The sequence below is a fragment of the Andrena cerasifolii genome, chromosome 9 (genome assembly GCF_050908995.1).
Source record: "Andrena cerasifolii isolate SP2316 chromosome 9, iyAndCera1_principal, whole genome shotgun sequence".
In the NCBI taxonomy this organism is placed as follows: domain Eukaryota; kingdom Metazoa; phylum Arthropoda; class Insecta; order Hymenoptera; family Andrenidae; genus Andrena; species Andrena cerasifolii.
This window is the reverse complement of record NC_135126.1, coordinates 7,732,431-7,759,389: the sequence shown is the minus strand read 5'-3', so window position 1 is coordinate 7,759,389 and position 26,959 is coordinate 7,732,431. Positions and strand designations below refer to the sequence as shown.

Below are 26,959 nucleotides of genomic sequence, written 5' to 3'. Positions count from 1 at the left end.
GAAAAAACTTCTTTTGTTGAGCTGTGGCACCACTAATTGGTATTAAAAGAATTAAAATTAAATTGCGATCATACTTCAAGCTATGTACAATAAAGCTCTTCAAACAGAATTTGTATTCCATTCACTACACTCGCATAAAAAAATTCTGAAAATTAGGCTGCTTTTCCGGGCTCTACAATCTCATTACCCCTTAAAAGGGATACGGAAACAGATATCATAAACAGACTTCTACAGGCAGCGAATTGAACGCGTGCAGCCACCAGTCCGTGTTTACCTGCTCGACCCCTCTTCATTCCCGGGCTTCCGACCTCGGGTGAGAGTGGAGGGGGAGAAAATAAATTTTCCTTACTGTTTCAATCGGCAGTTAGAAAGACATTAATCATGGTCGCAGCGCGCGGACACCGGTTGATGAATTTTTTCGCCTGGCTTGCCGAGTTCAAAGTAATTTTCAGGAATAGGACCGCGGGGATGGGTTGCGCAGGGTTGACACGGTCGCCGGGATCGCCACTGGGTGGGAAGGGCGAGGGTGGACTGTATCGTGGACGGGACATGAACGAAGATAATACGGCCGGCCATAAATCACACATTTAACGCTGAAATTCGGCCGTAATAGCTTCCATAAATGGAGCGCATTGCGTCCCCCTCCAGCCCCGTTAACCATTCATCACCCGAGTTATGTTGATTTAAGTAGGAATGCCGGTGCCTACGCGCGGATGTATCCCGCATTCCATCCGACATTGCCCATCTGGAAGCCGGCCCAACGAAGTGCACAGAGGATACACGTAGGAACGTGCAACGAATATAGCCGCCCATCCGCTGCTACTCGTCTCCCGTAACGTTTCAGTTAATAACGTCTGATGGACGCGCGCGTGGCCCCCGAAACTTCCCCGAATAAGCCGCAGCCATCGGCAGAAATTGCGAGCTCGGGGGAATCGCGTCGGTACGCTGGGCTGCACGGACGCGCGTTAAACGATCGAATCGAATTTACGAGGAGATGGAAGGTCCGTGGGAACCGCAATTGCCGAGGAAGACGTTGCCCAGCGTAACCGCGGTCCAAAGCAAAGCAAAAGAAGACGAATCCTTCTTCCCGGTGGCAGCTTCTTTTCACCTAACATTTCCGCCAACGATGAAGTCAGCGTTAATTAACTTCCCCCTCGGTGGCGGGAGCTCGTGTCCCCGACACGACGATCCTCGTCCGCGGGAGACGCGGGCGGACTTGGCAAATAACGAAGAATTTCCACCACGGTCGGGCAGGGGGCACCAAGAATTCCCTCCTTTCCGCTGAGATTGTTTCCAAGACGCACTTGGAACCGTGACCTGCACTACGATCTTGAAAGTGATCGTTCCACCCTCGCTACCCCACGGCCCCGACCAGCGGAAAGGAAATTGTAGCATCTTCCGGCGAGGGCCGTATTATTCGGAGGAGGACTTCACCGTCCGCCATATTCTCTTCCGAGATTCCTCTAGCAGCTAGCCTCCGACTTCCCTTTTACCACGGTATCTCTCGCTCCGTGCGGAGGGTAATACCTTATGCCCCCACGCACCCCTCGGCACCCGCAACAATTTTTCCTACCGAAGGAAAGAGGAAAGCCCGCGCCATAAACGTAATTTTATATTTCCTCGCCCCAAGGAGTTCATTTCGCATTACAAAGGTAACTTAATTTCCTATTACGTCAGATGCACGTCGGCCAGCCACCCCGCCCTGCTCCTCCACCCTCTCCCACCATTCCCCTTGATTCGATGTTCAATTAAACGCACCGCGGCTGGAACGTCTCGAATCGCAAGTGGCAGCCCCGAGGTATAGAAATGGGAAACAATGTCTGGAGCTTTAGCTATTCACAAGTTGCTGTTAGTGTCTTAAACCAGCCGCTGAGCAATCCTGATTAATGTATGAAAAAGCACGACGAAAAAGTGGATGGGTGAATTGGGAAAGTAAGCGGAAGATGCGAGCTGGTTGGGAGGATCGATTGAAATTCATGTTTACGAGAAATTTCCATATTTTCAACTTCCCAGACTCGCCTCTTGGAGCTGATAATCCGGATTAACATGGAGGAAATCAAGTATCCTGGTAACAGCATTTGCCCAGGGTGAGGAATAAAAGAAAAAATCGAAGAGCTCTCGCGGAGCGGTATTTTTTAATTTCGAATAACGACGGATAATCGCACGCTAACAGGAGAAAACACGCTTTTGATCGAATAAAACGCGCTTCCTCTGTACCTGCTATTCACCGTTTCCGCTCCTAGTGGAATAAAAACAAAGAGCTGGCGGGGGAAAGGGAGAAAAAAAAACGCCGCCAACCTTCGTGCCTGCTTCCATCGACAGCATTATTACCGTGGAGCGAGCAAAACTATCGAGCAAGCGCACAGAGCGAGATCCCTGTCCGCTTCTCATCGGTTTCCCAGCCTCGTCGAATTTTATACTTTCTTTGTGCGCAAGGTGGAAAGAGCACGGCGAAGATTTAGAGGAAAAGGAGAGCGAAATCAGTGGCGCGATTCATTGTCGGGAGTCAAGAGCCCTGGGACAGGTTCAGCATAGTCTTTAACCTTTTTTGAATTCTGTCTACCAAGAAATGTAACGAATAGTCTCTCTGCGAACTTCGTGTGTACGAAAAACCTTCCCAGCTTCTTCCAAAAAAAAGAGGAAGCGTGCCCCAAGCTCGCTGCACCGCCACCAAAATCCTTTCACCCGGCGTACCCACCCTCGATCCCTCGCAGTCGTTTATGCTCAAGAATCAACGAGGCTCGACAAAGCCTATATACCGATGCAACCCTCTGCATGCATGCCACCCACGCCTTTGATTTATCTCCGGTGGTTCCGTCCAATTAACCGCGTATCAAAATGTCCAGATTCGAGGACCTGTCGCTCGCTCGGTACAGAAGACGCGAGCAGGGGTGGGACGCGTGTACGAGGCTGGTCCGCGAAAGGAAGCGGTGTGTTCCTCGATATAATGGCCCGTCCTCGAGTGTATTTGAAATGCACTGGCTCATCAGAATAACTAAACAATAGACGCCGAGCTGGAGGAGGACAGAATGAACGAGGAACGTCTCCCCTTCGCCCGGTTCCTCTGTACCCCCAGCAAACCGCCACCCTGCCACGGCGCTCGAGGACTCTCTCTTCCTCTTCGGGGCGTACTCGGCGATGCGGCCGTAACAGTGGAAAAGGGACCGGGGGTTGCGGAGACGCGCGTGTCCGTGCTACACTCTCAGGCACGCATGTGAATGTTTGCGCGTTCACCGTCCCACCCCCTAGCCCCGTTCCCATCCTCCCCCGTCCCCCCCGAGTTGTACACGCGATCCACGTCGAGTGGCCTAACCTTAGTCAACCCTCGACGTCATCGGGAGAGAGCCTCTGAAGCTGTACACTTCTGCTTCTCTGTTGGCTGTTCGAGAGACGAGACACAACCGTCGTCCATCGACCATCTGCGTAATGCTTTGCGTCAACATCCCTTGGAGCCTCAAACTCCCGATCCCCACACCATCCTCTCTCCCTCCCGCTGTCAGAGCAGCGAGTCCGCCTCCTCCACGCGATTCTTCTTTTAACCGTGCTCGAATGACCACTCCGCTTCCGACCTTTTAGGTCTGGCTGCGATTCACGTTACCGGCCGCGTTATTAATGGCTCGTGATCAAAGTTTTCGTGCCACTTTCCTCGATGCGTTTTCCTTTCCCCCTTTTTTTTTCCACCGCGCGGCTCGCTTTTCGCGGGCGCGGCGCGCCGACCAGACCAGGGGGGTCGCGACACGCAGTCGAAACTACGGGCGACGAATTAAAATTAAACTTTAATCCGGCCCGCCTAAAAAATGAAACGCGACGGGAACGGCCGCCGGTGAAATATGAATGATCGTCGGGCATCGGGCCTGTGATTTGTGGTTTCCCCCCACCCTTTTCCTGGCCAAATTGCTATCGCTCCGAGTAAATTTCTGTAATCCTTCAGCGCTTGGCCTTGCGCGTCCATCGCGCCGTGTAATAATTTCGCGAACCATTGACGACGGTGAAATCTCTACGACTTTGTTGCCAGACTGGCATTTTCGCAAGTACTCAGACGGTTCTTCATAAGAGAAAAATAGTAGGAATATCTGCACACCATATAAAAGATTAGCAATAGTGGGTAGCAGATATTCCTACTATTTTTCTCGAGAATACCGAAAATACTGAAAGAAAAATTTGTTTTAACCCCTCGTATATAAATACTTCCCTACGCTAGGCTTTTGTTTTGAAAACGCGTGCGTGCGGACTGACCTTGGTATCCGTGTAGTTCCAAGCGGTGTGCACTGTCGTAAGTTTTATTTTTTTATTAACTGTTCCCAAAATCTCTCTACTCTTTTGAAAAAGGCATTTGTTAGTTGAAGACTTAACGAATCGAATGGTATTTTTTTTAAGCCTGACCGTGGGTGGGAACGACGTCAAATCGAGATTTAAAACTTTGGCATCCATTACTGTTAAGTTTATTAACAATAAACAAAATATTCTATATACGTTTCGAGAAAGCATTCCTTCAGCTTTAAAATGAACACAAGACAGTGGCATTATCTTTAAAAATGACCGAGATATTACAGTTTAAATGATGCCGCGTCAGCCGATTTTGTTTGAATTTTCGAAACTTTAACATTAAATATTTCGAAAACTATTTGACGCAGGCCGTTGAAATTTAGTATACTTTGTTTTTGCATGGTTATCGACAAATGCTGTAATTTTGAAGAGAATCGGTGAAACTAAATTTTTCACCTATTCGTTTTGACGTGGAGTAGCTCGTGCACGAGCCCGACAGATTAAACCACCCTGTCCCCGAAATTTATAATTCGCCCCGTGATTTGCTGTGGCACGATACTTTTATCTCTCGGCCGGGCGGAACGCACGAGAGCAAGCGGCCATAATTTCGTGGTTATCGCGTCGACGAGGGAAAACATCCCGCCTGATCGAGCATAATGCTCGAAACGGCCCTCGTGTCGTCGATACGGCAACGAACGGTCAGGAACGTGAATAGAACACTTAAAAGACCGCGCACGCGAAGTGTTCATTCAGCAGGAAGGGAGAGGATCGAGGAAGGGGAAGATACGCGAGGGTTATTGTGCCGCGGTTATTGTTTCCCTGAGGGGTATTGTCTAAAAAGTATCTCCACTCGAATTCCGCCAATAGGGAAACATCTTAAAAATTCCATATTCGTCGTGGATCGGCCTACCCCGGTCCGGCTGAACGGTACAACGACTGGCATATGGGCAACGACGGGGACCAGGGGAGCCGGCCGACCCGATTAACTTATTAAAATGCTCCGGGAAGAGGGAGATATCTCGCCGACTAATTGCTGATGCGCGCGTTCCGGGATGGTCGGGGCTCGCGCGCCACGAGGAAACCCTCTCCCCCTCGCGTCGAATGGAGCAGTCCCCATTCCGGAATCCGCAGCTCATCCGGCGGTTTACAATCCTTTCTTTCAGCCGGGCGATGGGAAACGAGGCGGGCACGTCTCTTTTCGCGGAGGAAAAAAACGAGAAGGAAGCGCGCACTGGGAAAACGGCAGCGGCAGAGGGGAGGTGGGTGCCAGCGGGCGAGAGAAAAAGAGAGAGCAGGAGCAGAATCGAGCCCACGTACGTAGGAACGTAGAAGGCCGACAGAGACAAAGGGTAAAAGGCAGAGGGACGAGGAGGGAGAAACGGACTCGCGGGACAGAGACGAGGGTTGGTTGAAGGAAGACAGACAGACAGACAGACAGACGCACGCCAGCGTCCCCTGCGCGTCGCCGCAGTTGTCCGACAATGCAAACCAACTTTCTCATTTCAATGTATTGTTTCCATTGTTCGGGCGTGCAGGCCGCGAGGGTTGTAGCCGGTGGTGCTGCCAGAGGAAACGCGGGGGGAAGCTCGGGAGCGCGGCCTCTCTCTCCCTCCCTTCCGCGGGGCGATCGTCATCGCGGAAACTTTCTCCTCTCCAGCCCCTGTGTACCGTGTCTCGTGGACCAGCCACCCTTTCCTCGCCACCCGCCCACCCTGCGCCCGTCTCTTCGAAGATTACGAATAATTTCAGGGACGAGGGAGGGCCTGTGCCTACGAGTTGAGCTCCGACTGCCACGGTACACCAGCCAGAGAACTGCCATTCAGGCTCGGTTCTGGTGCACTGGGATTCTTAGCGTAAACTTTTTTCCGCCTCGAAGATGAGGAGTTTCTTCGTGGCTCACGCTGGGAATATTTCGACCACGTTTGGGGATTGCAGCGAGATGTCTTTTCAAGGTAAAAGTCCGAAGAAGCTGAGGACGATAGCATGGCTAAGTGTCGAGACTCCTATTGCATAAGAATGTCGCAGACTGGCGAAGCTAAGAATACACTGGTGCAGCAAACTTTAACCCCACTATCGCTCGCTCTACGCCGCAGACTTTACGTTTACGCGAGCCACTCTTCGTAACGGTAGCCGAATTCTAGGTTCAAAGCATGGCCTTAAAGATCGCACCGCCGAAAAACAGCAGAGTGCTTTTAAAGTTTCACAGCCTGCCCAGAGATAGCCAAAACCGTATCGAGAATATAGATGTTGATCTACAAAATATTCTGCTCCAGGAACTTTCTACACAGAAAACCTTTCCAAGTCAGAACAATATCCCATTCATCCGTCGATCACCAAAGATCCTATCACCCTTTCCCATCATTTCTAATGAAAATCCCCAGTCATTGAACCGTCCAGAATCACAGGCAAACAGCATAATCGTAAATCGATTCGATGGACGAAGATAGTGGACGGGGCTCGCGTGCAGACCGCGCGATAAGTTCGCGAGCACGCGGTACGAGCGGTCAACGAGCGATCCCGTCAGTCCTGCAACGACTACATTACTCTAATTATGCTGGCGGGACTTCTTGGCCGTCGGGCCTCGAAGGGAAATCCAGGGATTTGTGACGTGACGGTCAGAGTCACGCGCCACGCGGCATCCCCCCGTTAATTAGTAGTAATTCGTTGTACTCCATTAGCAGCGGCTTCCATGACCAGGACGAACGACCGACTCGTCCTGTGCAACGACGCTGCACCGTTTCAGTGCAACGCCGGGGCGTCGCGTCGCTTCCGCTCTTTCGCGTTACCCGGCCGCGTGTTTAATGGCCTGTACGTCGTTCGGCCCGCCCCGATGCTATACGAATTAATTTCATTGCAATTACTCGGCCGGCTGAATAATAAAATCTGTGCCAGCGAGATTGAACTCTGGCTTGATGTCGACCCGATTTTTCGCTCGTCGATCCGCTGTATTAAGTTTCTCGTTAATAGACCGAAACACGCGGACTCGATGCCTCCTGCTGAGAGAAGCTGTGTTGTAATCTAGCCGATGGTCAGGGTTTTTCCCTGAAGTCTCGGGACTTTTAATAAAACTCAATTGTAAAGCCTACTGAGCGTGGCTATTAGCGCAGCCAATTTGGAAAGTTCAGAGGGATTAGGACTTAGATTTTCTCCCGCTATTTTCACCCTCACCACTGTTCTTCGCGATACGCGTACGCCAATCAGTCGTTTTCAACCCTCCTCCTGGAACCACCACTGTTTCGCCGAATTCCTTGGAGAGGGAAATTTTAGTTTTCCTGCGAGCGACCGCGACACCAGAATGTCAGAATTCAATATCACTTAATCAGAGTCAGACAATTCGAGAACTCAATCACGCGTAAGCAGAATCACACGATTCAAGAACTCAGCAAAACCTTAAGAATTGTACGCTTCAATAGTATTCACAGTACATTTGTAACTATTGACAATAAATCTATTACGCGTCAATTACAATAAAAATTCAGCGAGCTCTTGTGATTTTAACCTGTCATAAGAGTGTGGCAAATTCAGACTAGTCGTTGATCATATACGACTTGATCTTCCACGCCACAACACCTCCATCGTCGATAATACCGCAATTCCGTTTCCTCGATTGAAAGCTTGCGATACTACTGATTCAAGGCACCAGGGAGTAGTTGCTAGGGCAAAGATATCCTCCCAATGCAACGACGAGGCGCATATCAAGTTCCGTGGCCATTAATATTCAGGAAAGCAGCGTTTACGAGGATGCCGTGTCCCAGCTGGCCGCCGGATTCCGTTACACAAAGTATGCTCGACTTATACGCCGTTCCGATGGTCGTATTACCATCGCGATGAGCCGGCAGCCCGCGCGCGCTCGGACGGTAAGTATTCAAATTCGTAAAACGGCGAAACCGAATCACGGGAGCGTATAACCGCGCCGCAAATCGGTCGCACGCAACTCGCTGCTCGTAGCCCCGCCAAGGAATTTCAATTGCTAATGAAATTACAGGAACGTACAGGCTTGGGAATCCATCCCTCCCGTGAAGCGCGGTGGCAGGGGGTCTCGTGACATCGCGTCGCTGGTCCGACGACGAAACACGGAAACGCGTATTGCGCGCCGACGTGACCTGTGGTCGCATTGTTTTGCCCCGGGGCATCGGTCCCGATCGCCTTCGCGGTAAGAACCCCTAATGCGCGCATCATTTGCATGGGGATCGATGAAAATCTGCTACCCGGGCCGCAAGATTCGCCGAGAATATCGCATCCCCGCGGAAATTAGAGGGTAAAAACGGATAAAGTAGCCGTGCGAGGGGAAGCTTCGGGCGATCTAGGGGAATCGCAGGAATGCCAGTGCTACAGTAGCAGAATAAAGAGATATAAAGCTGCTATGGCAAGAATTTATATTGGAATATTTCCTGCTGGCAGTATAAATCAGACAATGACTGAACGAAATATGGAAACTGGTGCAGAGAACAGGATTATATTTCGAATAATCCTCGCGATCCGAGGTGACCGCTATCTGAGCAATAAATGCTGTCAGCGTGAAAGGGCAGACTTATAGACCCTCCCTCTTCTGATAGCTCCTACAAAGGACTACCTCGTATCGGCCTACATTATCCCCATAGATAAACAGCGATACACCACTCGGAGGGGGCGACCTTTACCCTATTTTCATGCACAAGCTGCGCGAATATTTAATCACGCAACAGGGATGCCTCGTTGTAATCACCGGCGCAAGTGTATCCAAACTACAATGACTTGTTCACCGGCAGAGCTTCAACCGCTCCGCGCTGGTTTGCACGCTCCACGCAGGGATTTAATCCCCCTTAACAATCGTTGGATCTAATCTGCCTTTCGGCGGTGAATTATTAACAGGCCGAAAGTTCACGTCGGTTAGCCAGCTATCGATTCTGACCACGGGAGTCGTGAACTTGCGATCCTCGCGCCGTGCACAAGTCCGTTCTCGGGGATGTTTCAATTCGCACGCGACGCTCATTGGGTGGCAACTTGTTGAGGGGCGAAACCGGGATGCCTGGCCTCGGAGATCAACGTTCTGGCGACCCCATTCGATGACGAAGACGAGCTTCTTCCCTCGCCTTTGTCTCGGGATTCAATTAAAACCGCGGGCGATTCCACTGGAACGCGTTATTTATCCTCCGGCGAAACAATGCGGGACAACGGGTCCGAGGAAGATGGAAAGTATTCATTGTTTCCCCTTTTCCCGTGGCGCGGGGGATACCGTGTACATCGGATCAGCGCGATAAGTACCACGGGGGGCAGTTCTATGGAGCTTGGAAAAAAGGAATCCTGTCCAGCATTCTCTAGCTCGCTGGGAATCCGTTTAGTTGGACGGTGACTCGCCAACGCAACGCTGGAATCACACGGCAGGCTCGCCCGCCCAGTGGATAATATTTAAATGGGGTTTAAAGGGAAGAGGGTCGTCCACCCGAGGATGGATTACGGGTGGGGTTATTTTATCATTTCTACCTCCACTGTGCCGGAGATTATGGGAAATCGAGCGCACTTGAAGAGATTGTTCAAGGATTTTGGATTTACCGCGGTCAGGATAGGGCGGGTACAATTTAACAGCGCTCGGATGATTTTTATCGAAATTTGAAAGGTGGTTCTGTGAATCGTCGGACGGGTTACCATGGGGGCTTTCGAGTACGGGGGCGGAATCATTCATTGGATCAGCGAGGGGAAGGAGCCCGCTTGAAAGGCGGAGTTATCGATTCTACATATTATAGTTAACGCTGTTGCGCGATAAATTGATGATCGACCCGTTCAGCAGCGCACTGTTTGCGCGTTCGTGAAAAATTCAGACTGCATAATAAATGGAATCGAATCCACTCCGCGATTACCATCTGCTGTCAAATTCTCCCCGGCGCGATGGATCTAGACTTATTTGTCGAAAGAGCGCGCAAAATAATCCGAAAACAACAGCTGTTCCCGCGGCTCCCTAAAGTCCTCTCGTCCCCGTAAAGGTTTCCTCATTACCTTTGCTGGAAAGGAACCCCTCTGATCGCTACCCACTTCTGATTTCGCAGCGCGCGGCCGTTAATTAGCGGAGCTTTCGTCCGGCCAACGATGATCGATAATGCGGCTACCGTTAAGGTGCAAATTCGTACGGCAGAGTATACAGGCCGCGTCAGCAATTCACATCGATTTAGTTGAGCACGAAGCACGGCGATCTGACGCTAATTATTTCGTATCGCGGAGTGGTTGCGCGTATTAGCCGTTCATTATCTTGTCTCCGCGATCAGCATGATTTCTAGCTGAGCGGCTTATCGTGGCGCTTTCACGTGATCGCGGCCAAATCTGTTTACGATATTAGCTCGATTAGAAATGATGATACCGCGGCCGCTCGTGATGGAAGGAGAATCAGGGCTGAATGTGTTTGTTGTTAAAGCGGATCCTTGATGGCCGACAGTGAATCTCTCTCGTCCACTTTCAGCCACGATACACGCGTCGCATTTTGTTCCGCCTTACGAGACAATTCAACGAAAATTCAGCGAAAATTCAACGTCTTTTACGGTGGGAAATTGCTCGTTCTCGAAGCGTTCGTTGGGAACCATTTGCCTGCCAGATGACTAAGAGGCAATCGACATCGTGCCGTTTTTTCGACTATTTCGACTGCTTTTGCCCTGAGATAATCCATTAAATTGCTCTGTCAGCGGGTGGGTAGGTTTGCTAGCCAAAGGTCTGGTTTTCCCTTGCTACGTCACCAAGAAGAAGAGGCTTCCTCCTCCACTATCAAATTCGAAAAGAAAGTCTCCTTCCTTTCAAGGAAAGACTAGCCAATCAGCAACTTGACACTTCCAGAAATTCTGATGTCTTGTCTACCTTCGACGTCGAAAAAGGCTGGACGAGACAGAATTCAATCGTCTCTCGAACGAACGCATCGATCTCTCGTGACAAACTCATTCAGCACGCTACTGATACACACGATACGGTTGACTTCACGTGATCTAGTCAAACATTCGTGACTAAGACCAACGCTCAAAGACATTCTTACTCTTGTCTGGTCATCATACGGACCAGCAAGTTTTCTTTTCGTCGAGTCAATTAAACAATCACTCAAAATTAATTTGGCGAGTGATAGAGTTATCAGTACCGCGTACCATGGAGTCACTTGGGCCTTGCAACCCCAAGAGAAGGAATCATCCTTCCCGCGTGTATTGATAGCTAACACATTTAGAGATTATTCCCGCCGAAGAATAAATAGCAAGGGGATGATGCTGACCAAAATTTTCAGTATTGATCAGAGGCAGAGAGGAAGAAGCGGTGATTTTGATTATAAGCTTGGGGTTTCCTTACACCCACGGCTGCTTATTAAAGTCCAGATTTGCCTCCGACAAGGAGCAAGTTACCAACGTGCCCAACAGTTCCTCCTCGGGGTGGAAAGTGAATTAGCGAGCGCTCACGTGCACGGTTTACAACATCCGCGAGTTTTAGCGGGCCAGGGGTGGATTTCATTTACGAAAACGCGTCGGCGATCAATGACGCGTGAACGCGCGAAATTATGCGGCACGGGAATAACCGTAATTGCATTATTTTCTATCGTATTACAGCGCGCCACGCGAAATCGCGGTGTAACGCATCCGCTTGACGGGGCTCGTGTTACCCAGCTGCTATTTTTCGCATTCCAGCGCGTTGCGCATTAAAGTGGCGTGTTCCACGGTTGCTGTTTCGTTGCAGCGCAGTTTCATCCGTTTGTTTTGCAGCCCGCGCCCGCAACGGCTCGGAGATTCGTTGAGCGGAAACTCGATGAACAAGGCAGCCACGGAGACTATCGAGTCTAATAGCGAAGCGCAGCGAAAAATTATAATAACGCCCTGAGAATTCTGCGGGAAAACGAGCATCTGACACAGCTCGCGAGCTCGCGGTGCACGTGCCCTCTGTAAACGGCAAACAGGCTGCACCACGACTGCCGAGTTCTGTCGCGTTTCTCTCGAGAGAACGCTGAACGGTGTTTTAAAATCAATTCGAGACAAAACTTACGATATCGCCGATGGCGTTACCGTATCGCCGAGAGACTCCGCTGCTCCCCTTGTGTTCCACTGCAGCGCGATGCGCTTTCAAAGGGAGTGGAGCTCGAGAACTAGAGCGAAGTAGATGGAAATGAGAAAGCTGAGAAACAGCGCCGGAGTCGTGAAAAAAGAAACGGCCACAGTTCTCGCTGATGAATTTACAACATCCGAGTCGATGGAGATCTACAAAGCATCTCCAATGTAAGGCCGTAAACGCGATAACCCAAAGTCCGAAGCAAAAAAAAAAAACGCACGATCCACCTACATAATACAGAGCATTCACCGTATACGTCTACAACTGACTCTGAAAGCTTGCCAACAATCAATAACCTCCAACGTTTCGGCACTTGGCCCAAGGTTCATTGTCAATATTCATCGTTTCGCGGTGCCCGGCACAAAGGGCTCGGGGCGCGCCCGCATAAACGACGCTGAAAACTCCGGTGAAAACGGGTTGGACGTCCACCCGCGGCGAATCAGGGGCGGGAAAAAAACCCATGGCGAGAGCGTAATACCGTTCGCGGGCTCGCGAAAAAAACGGCCTGGCGAAACGCTGCCGGGGGAGAAGGGACAGCCGAACCGGGGGTGACGGAGATAAGTGGGGGGGAGCGTTCGCGGTTGGGTAGACGAATTAGTTTGAGCGGGTTGCCCGCGTCGGGGGTGGCGAGCGCGTTTCAACGTACGGCTCGTGACGAGTGGATTTAAGCTGGCCCGGCCTGCAGAAAGTTCGCGGCCGTTTTCCGCTCTTGACAGCGGCACAGAACCAAAAGGTTCTCGTCAGGGAATCAGCCCCCGCCTCCCTGCACCGGGGGCTTTTTTACGTCAGCACTCGCCACGCCTCATCGTTTTAATATTCGCGGGCTGCTGCCCGGCCGCGAGCGTTTTTTCCTCCCCCTGCCTGTTCGAAACGTCGTTTAACTCCGATACAAGTGTCCGTGGCGGGCAGAAAATTGGCTGCGCAGAGATTCAGTCAGCGGACGGTCGCGACCGTATGAAAAGCACCAAACCCCGAAAGGGAAATAGTTTTGCAGGGAGGCAGGGGCAGCCTGGAGCTTGGATAGCGCATCAAGTAGCCCGGGGAAATTTCGCGGGGGCGTATGACGTGACACTGGTCGCTTGTTGAATAAAAAAAACGTTTTTCAATATGAACATTCGGCTTCCGGCGGATTCTCATATTTCTACCCGTCCTCCCTGCCGCGTGTTTCGTAGTTCCCGGCCCTTTTGACCACACCGACCACGGGGAGAAGCAATTAAAAATTGGCTCTGAAAAATGTCACGGTTCCCTCGACTAGTGGCGTGCGGATTCTCTCCTCTGGTGTCTATACGACAATTCGAAGAATAAGAGTGTTGAGCGTTAGCTTCCCGGACCACCAAGAACGCACAAAGGTGTCTTGTCCTTTTTCGACGCCACATCTGTTAGACATTCGGTCTGTCAGTCCGCGCCCGAAAATCTGATACGAGGATCGTAAACACCGTACTTGTCACGAAAATTCAGGCAATCGACCCGAGGGTTTCCAGACAGCCGGGACAATAAACAGCTGCCGCGCGACGCCCGGCTCATGGAGCAAACTGCTCATTAAGATTTCCCTTTCCGCTGCATTTTCCAGGAACCATTTCCATATAGCGTCACCAATAGCTAGACTTTCGACCACCCTTTTTCCCAAGACACACCCTCGAAAGGAGGTTCCAGAGTCTTCCTGTGCGAAGCCAGGCTCCTACGCGTCAGAAGCCAAAAGAACTCGAACGCATTCGCACTGTTAATTTCTTGTACACGTGTATTAAACAGGGCTTTCTCATAGACCAATAAATCTATATCCATTGTTAACTTTTAAACAGGTGTCTACATTTATCGATCGGCACACCTTTTGGTAATTACCATCCAGTGAGCTTTTGTGACCGCAAGACGTCGCAAGAGATAGTGACATTGTGTCGAGGAGATCTACAACCTGGTCCTGCAAAACGACGCTGTGTTTTCTACAAAGAGAAGCTCGCAGGCGCTACGCGAGCACTGAAAGCTCTGAGGACGGAATAGCCACGACGAAATCGTAAAAGCGGCGCGCCCACGTCGTTTTACTCAGCACTGAACACGGAACGTCGTCCCACCATGACCGCTCAGAAAATCATAAAGTACACTCTGTGAGGCGAGCCGCGACCATGAAGTGAGCGGTCCCGCGCTTGAAACGGGCAAATTATCTCGTAAAATTCGGTGGGGGCCGATCAACGGGGCGAAAAATGTTTCTTTCAAAGCCGAGCACTCTCGCGTCCCTTTGTTAGGGAGAAGGAAGTCCCTTTTAAATTCCAGACGTTTCTCTTATTAATTCAAGAATAACCGTCCTCCCGAGAAGAATTCCACCGTTGATGCCCGTTTCGAGCCGCTGGGATAATTCCGCCACTCGAGCCCTTTCCGCGCGGGTTAATATCAGACTCTGCTGCCCTAACCATGGGTCGAGGCTCGGCGGCTGAGCCGTTATAATTGAGCGAATCGAACGTCGAGCAGAAAAGTTCGCCCGCCCCTCTGTACGCGGCCAGTTTCGATACTTCCCCCCTTGGGCGAGAAATCGACGTTGGTTTATGACAAGCCAAGTTGGTTAACTGCTTCGGAAACTACTCGAGACAGCGCGGGATCGTAAACTCCTGCCTGGTGCTTTAAGGATGATTTAATCCAAAGTTTCGCTGCATCGAATAAGAGTGTGCCTGATGGCCTATGTAGATCCTATGACGAAGATAACGACGGGGGCGGGTTGGTGCGGGGAGGGTTGCAAAGGGGTGTAAAGGAGGGGCGTGTCTGTCTCGCGTAAGGAGTGAAAATTTTCCACGAAATTACCTGGGACCATTTTGTAGGTCCTGAAAGGGGGAATAGATAAAAGCTGTTCAATCTAAAAGTTTCTCGCGCGCCCGCGCCCCGGTCGAGTTTCCCGGGGAATCCTCGCGAGTATTTCGGCGCCAGTTCGGTGATTAATTTAGCAGACTCCCCCGCGGAAAACTGCTAGGAACGTCGTAAGTCCTGAGCCCGAGTGCTTTAACGATGATTTACAGGCCAGTCCCGTGAAATACCGTACGCGCCGCGGCGAGTCTCGTCGCGTGGGAGGAAGAAGGACGAGCCCAGGAGCCAGCGGACGCTAATGGGATAGAAAATCTATTATAAAGCGTCCATGGGATTGTCGAGCCTTTGAAGTCGGCATTATCGCGATCGGAACGAAGGCGAAACACCCTAGATAACGAGGCTGCGCTGGAAAGTGGAGGTTGGCAAAGTGCAGCACTGCCGTCCGACCAATGCATGACTCTGACTACTGGCAGACTACTCGCGGAGCGAAAGATCCTTGAATGGAAGTTTCCTCGGAGTCCGGAGAACTTTTCTCCGATCACCGGAGACGCCCTGCAGTTCAAAGGGCTTAATTCCTTAAAATTCAATGTTCTTCTCGTCGGCAAACACCGAGGAACGGGACGAGGAGGAAAGTTCCCGGCTCTGTTTCGTGGAAAGCGAGAGCCGGAGTTGTCGGAACGTAGGAGACGCAGGTGGACGGAACGGGGCGTGCTAAATAAGACGCCCGAGGAATCCCAGTATTTGATAGCTGCCACGGGTTCGTACGCTGAAATACAATTTCGCCAGAGTCAACGACAGTTCAAACGAGACGCGTTTAACATCGATGCTAATCCCGGACGTGACCAAACGTCGCCTGGAGCCACTAGATCGCCAGAGGCTCAGAGTAGAACCGCAGTGCGGTCTGAAGAACGCCTGGGCGTCCGAAATGCTCGCGTAAAGTACCTTGAACTCGTCCTCCTCAAAAACAGCAGGGATTTTGAGCCTCTGCGAGCAGCCAGCCCGCCGCCGTCGCCACTGTTATAACGATACACTCCCGTGGAACTCGGGTAGAGGAAGATACAGAGAGATTTCGCAGCGGCGAGAACCTCCGGATACCTTTAACGATGATTTAATCCGAAGTTTATAAATACTGACTCACAGGATAGTTGGTGGACTTAGAGAAGGACCGCAGTGCGGTTAACAGGATGCGAGGTAGATCCTCTGGTCCGCCCGTATAGAGTCGGGTCAACGTTGAAACTCCGATGAGGGAGGCTGCACACAGTGGAATATAGAAACACCAAGGAGCAACGTGGACCACGAGATCCAGAGCAAGGAGCGCATAGGAGGACGAGATGTGGACTGTGCAACGGTGAGCAGGGAAAGGAGAGAGAGAGAAGGAGATGCGAAGCGGAGCGACGGAGAGGGCAGGATGGAAACGTAGAAACAGGGAACAGAGACGGAGGCCAGGGTGGAACACTAACAGGGACACACCGGTACAAAGACCGAAATGCAAATACGTATTCTGTGTACTTAGGAAGCTGTAGCGAGCCAGTGAGCCTCATGCATAGAGATTGTACGTTGCCCGTGTAAAATCGACCCTCAACCACGCCGCCGGTTTCCTCCTCGCTGGCCTCTGTGTCTGTCTTTATCCGGCCTCCAGCCCTGTGTTTCGCCCCCCCGCCTCTGCCCCTCCACACCCCCCTGCGCACGTATATTTTCGTTTGCGCACGAAACCACACGCCGCTGCAGCGAATTCACCGAACTACCATCCTTTATCTGACCTTTGATCCGACTCAAGTTTGAACAACAGACACGTCCCAGCCGTTTTCCCGCGTTACCGTTCGAGAGCTTGCGACCGTTGCCAGCCGTTCTTTTTTCGCGGGAGAATCATTCCCCGAGGGCGAAAAGGGGCTGACGAAGGCTATCGCGCCGGGGGATATTCGTTCCTCGCGAAAGAGCAAGTCCAACGACAGGCACTTGCGTTTCATTTCCAATCGCTGCTAATCAGCTGACCCAGACGATGCGATCGACTAAGTATCCTCCCTCGTGTTTTTCATGAATTATTCAGCTTCGCGTTTACGGGACGCGCCGCATCGGGAGCCCAAGTTATCGATACCGTTGCCGTAACGGATTTAGTAATTCGAGTCGGTTTTTCCTGCTGAAACAGGGAAACTTTCAATCGCGAGCAACCAGTACTTAACGATCCATCCACCTCCCCCCGGGCGAACTGGGAAACGCGTCTTGTAATTTGACCGCGATTCCACGAAGGAAATTTTCAATCGCGAGAGCGCTCCTAACGATCCAGCCACGCTACGGCGCCGATAAAGGTATTAAATAATTGGACGAGAAAAGTAAACGCGCGCGGGAGAAAGCAATTCTACGACTTTCGAAGAAAGCACTGTTCCAAAGAATTTTTACAGATTCCTCCATCTCCCAGATCGATCAATTCTGTTTCGGGAAGCTTGTCAAGGAATTATGTACCACCGATGTAGGGGAGGCCGGGGCTAAAAGTTCCGATTTCGATAAAACATAAAAAATGACTGGAAAATAATGTAGTTATTCTCTTCACTATTGACTAATTTCTTGTTAAATTTATTATATCTTCTGATTTTAAGCTTGTGTTTAATATATTGTAATAGGTTTCCCATAGAAAGTAATTTATTTGCGGCTGATCGAAGCGGAACTTCTTACCCCTATATGGGGCAAGTTGTTATCGCATTGGGGTAAGTTGTTACTATGATATAAGAGTTGCCTTCTAATGAAATATTTCATTTTCTAATGAAATAAAGCAGAATTTTATTAATAATGGTTATTTATGAAGGTTCGGACCAACAAAAATGTATTATCTTTAAAAGAAAACCAAAAGCGACAGTTTTTATTTATCTTTACGCATATCTTCGATCGAAGTCGTGTCCCTTTCCGCCTTTCATTCATATGTTCGCATCTTAAAGCACAGCGGAAACAATTTATACATTTGCGGCAGGTCTGTGAAGATAGCACCCCCAAATTCGAATTTTTGGAAAAACTCAACGGCATTCGTTTGTCCATCGTTTGCCCACGTTTGCCCATCAAAAATTTTCGTTTGACCACCCTCCAAAAAAGAGTTATGAACAAAATAAAAAAATTGTCTTCATCACCCATCATGAATGCATTTCAATTTTTTAATAGAAGGATACGAATGTACCCGACCTGACCACGTTTGCTCACTCTCAGATTTCATTTGCCCACCCTCCAGAATTTAAATAAAAAATAAAAACCGCGAAAAAATGGGTATAGATGAAGCGATCGCGTTAAAGTTCGATTATTCTCGAAAATATTATCAAAATCGTTCTTTCAACGGTCCAGTTCGTTAGTTTAGATATAGAAGAGATTTGCCCATGCATTAATTTCGTATGTCCACCCTCCAGAATTGAATTATTAATAAAGATAGCCAAGAAGTGCGGTACCCGTTGAAGCCATCGCGTTAAAGTTCGATTTTTCTGGAAAATATTATCAAAATCGTTCTTTCAACGATGCAGTCCGTTAGTTTAGATGTAGAAGAGATTTGCCTATGCATTAATTTCATATGCCCACCCTCCAGAATCGAATTATTAATAAAGATAGCCAAGAAGTGCGGTACCCGTTAAACCGAATACCTTTCCGTTCGTTTTTTTCCGAATGAATTATCAAAATCGATTGATCTTACCGTAAAGGTTAAAGGTGTTTGGTGACATGTTATCCACTTCAATTTGTATCGCTCATCGAATACTTCACACTTTTCACACATCTGCAGCATGTGCAGAATAATACCAGAATGGTTTTCTAGTCATTTTTCACTAATTACCGCAATGATATCGCACAACGGAAAATAATATAATGTCACAGTTACTTCACAAACCGTAAATGAACGCACGATCTCGCAAGAGTTGCGCCCGAACTCTGTAGACCGACTGACTTTCGTGCGTCGTTGGAAACAATTCGAGAGTGTCGCAGACATCTGTTTACGTTTCGGCACGTTCGATGACGACACGCAGCGCTGCTACCCTAACTAAAGGGGCGCAGCGCCGAGTGCCACTGCCGAAACGTAAACAGATGTCTGCGACACTCTCGAATTCTTTCCAACGACGCACTTCTTGGCTATCTTTGTTAATAATTCGATTCTGGAGGGTGGACATACGAAATTAATGCATGGGCAAATCTCTTCTATATCTAAACTAACGGACTGCATCGTTGAAAGAACGATTTTGATAATATTTTCTAGAAAAATCGAACTTTAACGCGATCGCTTCACCTGTATATTTGCGGCGGGGCAAGTTTTTACGGTACCAACGTGCCCCAAGTCACGGTAACAACTAGCCCCTACCGACACATGTAGCAATTTCAAAGATTATTCTGCTTATACATGTATTCAAACGATAAACACTATTACACCATGTTCTTAAATGTCATTTGATCCATAAGAACGATTCAATCTATAATATCTACGTTAAATAATTGAAATAGACCAAAAAGTAATGATAGAAAATTTTTTACTTATCTGGTACGCGACTAATAGGTCCTTGCTTACAACCACACAATTCGCTGTCGCGGACGCTATTAAAGTGGGGGACAGAGTGGCGTGATCAACTCACACGGAAAAAATAATTTAAAGTACAACGCTCTTTTTATTTTGAAGATAGAGCCGTCGGAACAACTTACCCCCGGAACTTTTAGCCCCGGTCTCCCCTATTTAATAAAATAAAGGGGAGGTAGTGCCTACACTGGACACCACTGAAAAATATTATTATTATTATTATTAGTATTCGTCTTTATTACTTGAAACATAGAGATAAAGACTAGCGAAGTAAAGGGCGAAGCTGCAGTAGAATACTGTTAGAAGCCTAACCGTAACTAAATAACTGACATTAAACCAAACCTAAAACTAGGGAATAAAAATAGAAACAGAGAGAATCTAAATATTATTCTGACACATAGTGCAAAAATATATATCGTCGATCTTTATATTTAAAATTAGGAAACGAATTTAGCCCTCGAATATCAGGTGGAAGGGAATTATAATAATGAGCCGAAGTATAGGCGAAGGAGGATATAATATTTTCGTGTGCATAATAGTGTGTAGTGTTGATTATTTAAGTATATTCACGATCCGGGTAGCATGAATGGCCAGCAGGAAGAAGGCACACAGCGAGGAGGGGCGTATTTTTAAATGCGTCGAGGCCCGTTGACGTTCAATTACTCTTTAAAGTTCGCGAGGCGAAACAGGGGTCGCAGAGAAGAAGGGAGAAAGAGGAAGCGACCGCGAGCTGGCATCGCATCCGCAGTTCGCCTTTTGTAAGCTTCTATCTCGTTTACGCATCTGCTACTGGGGCTGGCTACACTGCAGCGTCGCCATAACGACGGCATTCTTGTCTATCACGAGCAGACACGCTCCTCTCGCAAACAGAAATGTCTATTTACCGTCGAGCGGTCTACTGAAACTCTGTTTCCCCGTGTACATTCCGCCGCTCCGCCCTTCGCCGCCCGCGCCGCCGTCCCGTAATTGCGAATAGGGAATACTGCTCGAAAATTAGAAATTTACTTTCGACCGACTAACGAATCGCAATGAAACCGTCTGTCAGGAATACTTTGAGTTAATTTCAGGTCTTATCCGCGTCTCTGCTGCCAACAAATGGAAGCTTTGTCCCAGGTGCTCGACGTTCGTTAAAATTAAACAGATGCCTGAGACAGAAGAGTCCTACACAAATGCTGAGCGAGTAACGGAGCCACCCCTGCACAGGTGCAATACCGAATTTTCGTCCGTTGATTCCCGGGGGAGTGGAGGGATCAACGAGACAGGGGTCGCATGGAATTCCGTGCCCGCAAAAGGACCGAGTCACGCGGCGGTCGCTTTGCTCTTGGACACGGGCCGCGCAATTTATTTCGATGCACTCCCGACCGATTGAAACAACCACGAAACGCCTCGTTGTTTTATTCTCTGTCCCGGTGACACGTTACCGCAGCCTGTCGTAGCGTTTCCGCGCGCAAGAGCCTCGCCCCCCGTTCCTCGCGACGCCAGTGCGCGACACCCTCTTCGACGAATATTTCGGGAAAAAATATCGGGGTTAGGTGGCGCGACACGACAAGTGGGCATCGCCTCTGTACTGCCTCGTAAACATTCAGATATTCAATATCGCGCGTTGACGGCGGCTCGCGCGCTAGATTCCTCTAAGGGTGGCGTTTACTTCTGGCGCTGGCTGTTTGCAGTGGTCGGGCGGGGTTGGAAAAGGACCAGTCGGTGAATTTATATTTGCTCGAATCCTAGGAGAAGACGGCGAAGCGGGGGATCGTAATTTTCCACAGTGTGTACGGACACACTCGTGGCTCCTCGCAGTTTTCATCTAGACAGACCGTGGCACGGCTGCGCGCTCCAAGCGTCTGCCCGTGTGCATCGACAGGTGTGCGGGCGCTCGCGCGCACGGTAAACGGATTTCTGTGTCAAGCACAGAGCAGATAAACTGCTTTGAAAAATTAAACGAATCCCGTGTGTTTACACGGCTACACAACGCGGCCGCGCTTTTCAAACGGCCCCTCGATGGTGCTCGAACGCGGAATTTCCATTTGCCCAGCATTTTTGGTATTTACCGAGCCCCGAGCCGGCAACCTGAGAAGCACGGCGGAAACAGTACTACGTAAAACCGTTCCGCCGCGAGCGAACACTTTCTAATTCGAGTGCCCGTTAATTTCGCCCGAGCGAGGGAAATCAAACACCGTTCTCATCATCTTTCCTTCGTGTTCCATCGTGTTCCGACACTGGTACTCGCTGCTCGTGTGCTCGTTACAACTATTACGTGCTTCGCGGAGATACCCCACCTATCAGCCTTCGCAACGCGAGCTCTGATGCTGTTCCATCCGAATCTACGATCCCCGGACAAAGCACGCGAGGTCTCGAACACGATGAACGCGATCGGCGGCAGTTTTCAATGACGGTTGACAGGCCGGCGACACGGCTGGTCGCAATGGACGACAGTGATTTGCTTTGCGGTCCAGGTCGAATGAATTTGCGGCGCCACGGCCCGTAGGCGGCTGCGGTTTCGTATAATTACGCACTTAATTGCTGCTATTGCGAAGACCCAATACGATGACGGTACCGTCATCTCTGATTAGCCCCTTTGCGCAGCGCCGCGTTTTCATTTTCGCCAACCGCTCGCCAACTCTCCGCGCCATTCCACTTCCAACGAAGCCGCTGCGTCGAGGCATCGCGACGGCTCGCGATGCTCCATCGACAAGTAATTTCGAGTAAGACAACGGAGGCCAAAGGGACAAGGAATTCGCGCCTTCCAGGCGAATCACACGGCCCCGTGGCTCCGAATTCCGCTGCCCTCTGAAAAATTCTGCTCCCGCGCGGATGCACGCGCACAGAGCGCCGCGGACGCGAGTTTCTTTCCGACGTTTAATTAAAATCTCATTACACCGGGACGAAATCGATTACGGGGCTCGTGCGAATATTTGCATGAAAGATGGGAGCGCGAGCGGGCGTTCCAGCCGACAGCTAATAAAGTTGCGAATACGTCGGTTAACAAACGCCACGGGTCGGCGATTATTGAAAAATTTTAATATACCCCCGCCGCCTGCGCGCTCCAATCGTCGGCGGGGGATTATTCGAAACAGGGCAGCTGTTTTACCCAACGCATATTGACTGTACACACGCCGTAGAAGGGGAAAGCTTCAGGCGAGAAAATCGTTAAAATTGCATCCAGATGAAATTAAACCGGTACAAGTGCGTCGCGAATTTGGCAAAGATATAATCATTAAAACATACCGCGCGAGTTTCCATTAATTAATCCGGCACTGCTCGTCCTTTTTGAACCGTCCACCATTGGCCACCGATAAGCTGTTCGTTCTGCTGGATGGTGGAAATCTGGTAACCAGGCTCCGAAAAATGCCACAGTTTGACCTAGTTTCGGCGACCGTTCGGTACATCGAGAGCGAACCGACCGATCGTTTCGAAGATACAACCGGTAGATTGTGCTGGGCTGAAGAAGTTCCACTACGGGATGCTTCAGCCTCCATCAAGGACTGGTCACGCTGACGATTTAATCCGAATAACGTCTACCCCATATCGAACCGGAAATCAGTTTTCGCCAAGTTGCGCGGAACGGGGGAAATCGTTGCACCAATCGTTTCCGTAGTTCAAGGGTCCTCTTTATGCGACCCCTTCATCGTTCGACCTGATTCACCATTGCTGTTCGATAGCGTAACGATAATAGACATCCACAGAATACCGAAAGCTCGCGTTTCTTCTCTAACGTTAAGAATAAATCTATCCACAGCTTGTGCAACGTGGCGACTTAATTGGAAGGTAAATTCCGTTCGGTAAGCAATGGTTTTGGTTGCGAATTTTCAATCGAGCAATCCCGTTGGCGAATTACTTTGCCGCCTGCGATAGCACGGAAATTGTTGCGTCAAGGCATCGAGGTGTTCTGAGCTCTGGTGCAAAATGCATAATTACTCGTTACCTCGTTATCATGTATCGCCCCTGGCAGTCAGGACTAAGTTACCAGAGGCGGAGTTTCAGCGGAGAAGGCTCCGCAAACAGAGAATCGTGTCACCGAGTCCTTTCAGCGGGGACGGCGAGTCTCTCTTAAGCACGAACAAACGAAATCAGATAGCGTTGAGAATACTTTTTTAAGTTTTATTTCGCACGAGACACTTGGGTAGATTTCTTTGAGGGCTACGGTCGAGGATGATCGCACAGAAGCGTTTCAGAATCGATGCGAAGAAGCTGCCTAGAAAGAGGAGTTAGCTCTCTTTGCTGTGTGGGAGAGTATCGGGAACATCCTTTTAGACGACAGTAACGGGAAGCAAAGTTATTGTCGAGTGGCAGAGGCATCCTTCCGCGCAGCGGATACTTAAGTTGCGCGTGAAAATAACTGGCCAAAAAAGTTTCACCGAGAGTTTCATCCCGACAAGATTGAATCTGGCCGGGCGGGAGGCTCGGGGTTATTTTTGAACGGAGGCGAGGCTCGATCAATTCCTCGACGACGACACCCGCTAGTCCTCGGTGCCGGCGGTCGCGGAAGCCTGAATGCTGATTTCACGATGATAGGATCGGATCAGCGGGATGATAAATTTCACAGGATCACCGGCGGAGACGAAAGGCAACAGAAGGCTGGGAAAGCAGGCTATTCCCCGATATCCATCAACGTCCTCCATTCGATTAACTTCCATTCTACGCGCTGGCCCATTCCCGTAAACATCCATCCGCGACTCACCGACGCGAGCGACGATTACAGCAGACGTAATTACGACGCACAGTCGCCGTGGCGCGAATATAACCAGATTCCCTCGGCAAGTGGATTCGAGGGAAGCAGATTTCCTTCCACATCGATTAGGCTCCACTTAGACTTTACACCAACCGCCGCGCAATCTCGCCACCTCGCAATCTCCGATGCAAACATCCGCCAGCCGAATCCGAGAAAAATGTCCCCCCAGCTTCGACGAGACTTGGCGCAACGGCCCGGCACAATGGCAACGGGATACCACGATTCTGATCGCGATCAAACTCCGCCCGGGATTTCCTATTTCCCCCGGCACGACTTCATTCCCGCTCGCGCCCACCCACCTTCCTCCGGTCAGACTTCCACGTCTCCATCCGCTGGAACTCGGGAGGGAATGAAAAACGCGGCGAGAAACCAAGAGAGCCGGCGCGTAGAAAGAAAAAGGTCCGAGCATCGTTCGTGGAACGAGCGTAATTTCGATTCACCCGGAACCTCCGCTACCCTCCTGCTCATTTCTCCTCCTCTCTCTCTCTCTCTCTCTCTCTTTTTCCATTTCCTAGTCAAAGTTTCTCCGTGGGAGTCGCGGTAAGTGGCCGCCGACAGGTAGATGAAGGCTCCATCCACGGCGCGGCAATCGCCATTGGGTGGAAGTTGTAATTGTTTGTTCGTAGCTTACACTACGTCGAGAGCTAGACGGATACCCGTGGAAGGCTGTTGGGAGGGTCGGGCGCGATACTGGTCCGCTTTCGCCTGGTGGTGATGGCGGTGGTAAGAGTGGCGACGAAGCGGGTGGTTAGGTCGAGGGTAGTGGAGCGGCAGTAAGGTTGATTGTAAAGAGAGACAGAGGCGGGCCAGAGATGGCGGTGGCACGGAACGGAGAAGGGTTGTCGTTCCTTCACCCCTCGACTAATGAGACCGCGCGGTTACATCAGAGGCCGGCGACAAATTGAAACGTACGAGCCTAGAGGGGCCACGGAAAGAGAGAGAGAGAGAGAGAGAGAGAGAGAGAGAGAGAGAATGCAACTTCCTAATGCGTGACTGTGGACCCTCGCAACCAGCGACATCCGCAGCCCTGTTAACACGCTTCCCGCCGCCGCATTACCGCCTGCAATTGTCCATTTTCCAATTTCATTCCGACGATAAGTGTGCCATCGCTGCCCAGCCGACTACTAGCTGCGCCCCGCGCGCGCTGCTCAAGGGAGACGAAAATGGGAACGGACAATTCGGACGTTCAAAGCAAGCGTGTCTTTTCCGTAGGATAGGAAAAGTCAGAGTGACATGTGTATTATCAAGAGCGCTGATCCTTTCAGCGAAGAAGCTTGAGGAAACATCGCTTACAACCGCCATCCAAGTACCGTCCGTTTATCCGGCGAGTATTTTTGAAGAAATTCCACCGCCTCGAAGCCAGAACAAACGGACAAGCAGAGCTCGCGAGCCGTTCCCGGGGAAATTCCGAGATAATATTTTCGAGAAGTAAGAGAGTTGCGAGACCGAACTCGGGCCACCTTAATCTCAGAACGAAAGTTATCGATAAATAGCGAGACGCGGGCGAGGTTCCGAGGAGGAGAGCGAGCCGACGCTGGAAGCTTTCAAGTAATAAGTTTCCAAAGTGATTTATGTGTAATCTCTCCGCGAAAAGCGTCATTATTCTCGCGAAGGGCTTTCCCGCCGTTCCCTGACATCCTTCGCGGCCCGGCGCGAGAGAGTTCTTTTTATGTGCTCGTAGGAGGCCGCGGCGGAAGAAGAGCGGCGGAAAGGATCGCAATGAAATACGCGCGCGCGGTCGGGAGGATTATAGGAGTCAGGGGCCACGAGGAAACGCTGGAAAAGACGTATAAACGCGAGGCTATAAATTAACCGTTCCCGCTGCTGCGTACTCGGCCATCTTAATCTCCTATTCTTATCGTTACGGCCGCGCGCCAATTAAAAGCTGCGTGACGCTAACACCATTAACTAACCCTCCCAGCCCCATTCCCAAACCCCGTCCGGTCGGTCAGCCGCGCCAGAAAATTGTCACCGGTAATTGTCACCTATTTCCTCCGTCTGCGCGCAGAAGGAAATTATTTTCCCCTGGTCGCTCGCACGCTCGTTCTCTCGCCCAAACACCGCTCTGTGTTTATTCACACACGTTGCTTCCTTTTTCGTAGGTTCCATCGTCCGGCCGCAGAGAGGATCGATAGAAACGCGAACGAAGGGAAAAGAAAGATGATTCGAGAAATGGGAAGTATATCTCTATTCACGTCGCACGGACCCAGGGGAGTCCCTGAAATGAAAATATCCAGCGGACCAATCGACTGGTCTAACCTCTTCCTCTTCCTCGCACCCCAACGATTCCCCCGTACCCTTTGTCCCGGTGACCCATTAAACGCGTTCCACGTTAACGCGTTAAGCAGCCGGCCATTATCCAAAGCCAATCAAAGCCGTGAAGTCCACTTCAGCCACACGGAATTCATGGCCATGCTCCCGCGCCCCACCGAATCGGGTTACCCTCTCCGGCTCGCGGAACAAGTGGCTCGGATAGCCGATTACGCGTTCAGGAGATGTCGAAACTCCGACGGTCCAGAGGTAGACCTATTTCGGGGGGTGGGATAAGGACGTATTCCTGACGGCGTGGTTCGGTAATTGATGAGAGTTGCATCGCGCGCGGTGGA

At 50.3% G+C, this 26,959-nt stretch overlaps 1 protein-coding gene across 9 annotated transcripts in view; it reads right to left on the bottom strand.

Moving 5' to 3' along the window:
* LOC143372809 (cell adhesion molecule Dscam2) overlaps positions 1-26,959 on the bottom strand; it is a 130,420-nt gene that overhangs the window by 72,682 nt on the left and 30,779 nt on the right. The window lies entirely within an intron of this gene.